This window comes from Phocoena phocoena, chromosome 6 (assembly GCF_963924675.1).
Source record: "Phocoena phocoena chromosome 6, mPhoPho1.1, whole genome shotgun sequence".
NCBI lineage: Eukaryota > Metazoa > Chordata > Mammalia > Artiodactyla > Phocoenidae > Phocoena > Phocoena phocoena.
In genome coordinates, this window is record NC_089224.1 from 75034177 (window position 1) to 75036151 (window position 1975).

Below are 1975 nucleotides of genomic sequence, written 5' to 3' on the forward strand. Positions count from 1 at the left end.
TATAGGAAGCAGTGAGATAGTAACACACGAAATGGTTAACTGCAGTCATTTTCGTAGAGGACTCGACTCGTGGAAGAACTTTGATTGGTGCTGCAAAAACATCTGTATGAAGTAGAAATTGGTTTCAATAACATTAGTAGAGAATATGTTCTAGTAAGTGGAGGTAACTGGATGCAAAATCCTGGTAGCAATTGAATAGAACAGTCCCAGATGGCTAGGCTGAGGCCAACACCTAATGAGGACGAAAGCCTTGTCTGTGGGGAATTTTGGATGATACCTGGAGAAATATTACACTGTGCATAAACCAGATTGAATTGTTTTCGCAAGTGTTGTAAAGTTTCATATAGTGAAAGGTTTTTTCTACATGCACTTCAATTTCACAGCAAGAGTGACGTAGGATACCTAAACACAGAAGAGAGCATTCATGCAAGATATCTAACTCCTTGATATAATAATGCATACAATTCAAAATGATTACACTATCATTACATCTAGGGCTTTCTGCACCTACAAGGGGGTGGTTATGGAAAGCATGGCCCTTGGTATCAATATCTAAAAAGCAGCCACCACCTTCTTCTGTGTGTGTTCTCTTTTTGCTTTTTTTCGTCATTTTTCTTAATCAACTCTGCTGTTGTTGATGCTTCTTAGCAAAACTGGTAAAAACAAAATTGTTATCACTGAATAGAGCACTCTGGCAATCAAGACCTTTAAAACCTTCAGTCTTCTGGGGCGAAGAAAGCACTGTGCGACATTTAGAACTCTGATTTGCAAACTAGGTGGTCACAAATTTTCCTGGCTTGAAGACTTCCACAACTTTCCTGATCAGGTCATCATAGGAGGTCTGACTTAAGTTTGTTTCAAAGCTAACATAAGAAAATTCTGGTTCTGGAGTGATGTGGATAGATGTGGATAGTCCAGTAAATTCCATCTGATTTCATTCCATTCATTAAATACCCACAAGGATTGAACAGTGTGGCATCAATGACAGAACCTGATATCAGATCACAAATTCTACTCTCATGAGTGACATCCTTTGCAGTAACACCATCTTTCATGTAGAACTGGTCCATAACTGCTGGGTCAAGCTCACTCATCAGAATTTCCAGGGTTTGATATGGCTGACTGATTCCTCGACTCTCTGGGAAATCCAAAGTATACAAGTACCAACAATCAGAATTCATGTGTCCCATACAATATGGAGCTCCATTTGGGAAAATTGCATTAAGAAACTCTATTTCTTCCTGGAAATTCCTGTGTGGGTACCCTTGGTGAAAAGGCTTCATGAAATTCTTACGAAAATAAAAGAAGCTTTGAATTGAGTCAAACCCATTGTAATCCCTAGCAAGTTTCAACAGAGGAACCGGCGCTTTCAGCAAGAGGGTGGTACCACATGTCTTCAAAATGAAAGGTCTCTTGGAGGCAAACATGCTACTCTCACTGAGTACATAAGCTTCCTGCTTGTCAGTTTTTGTCACACTTATGACTGAACATTGCACATCCTTCAGAAGTATGTCCCACTTGTATCTTGGGATGGTGCGAAGATCCCCAAATCCTTGGGTTGCGTCAGGTCGCTGCCGGGAGAACCAAACCTCCAGCAGCTTCTCCGTCCCTTCGAAAAAATGTGCAGCTTCCATCACCGTGAGACTAGCGAACAACCAAAAACCACAGAAAATCAAGTAAATTAAATCTCTTCTCCCAACGCTGCCACCGCCGCTGCGGATTGTTCCAGCTGTCTTACTAAAGTTCAGGTTCTTTTTTTGCTATAATTTTTTTTTTTTTTTTTTTGCAGTACATGGGCCTCTCACTGCTGTGGCCTCTCCCGTTGTGGAGCACAGGCTCCGGACGCGCAGGCTCAGCGGCCATGGCTCACGGGCCCAACGCTCCGCGGCATGTGGGATCTTCCCGGACCGGGGCACGAACCCACGTCCCCTGCATTGGCAGGCAGACTCCCAACCACTGCGCCACCAGGGAAGCC

At 43.1% G+C, this 1975-nt stretch overlaps 1 pseudogene; it reads right to left on the reverse strand.

Moving 5' to 3' along the window:
• Window positions 1-619: 619 nt before the first annotated feature.
• Window positions 620-1634, reverse strand: LOC136124611 (S-adenosylmethionine decarboxylase proenzyme pseudogene; annotated as a pseudogene).
• Between the last annotated feature and the right edge of the window lie 341 nt (window positions 1635-1975).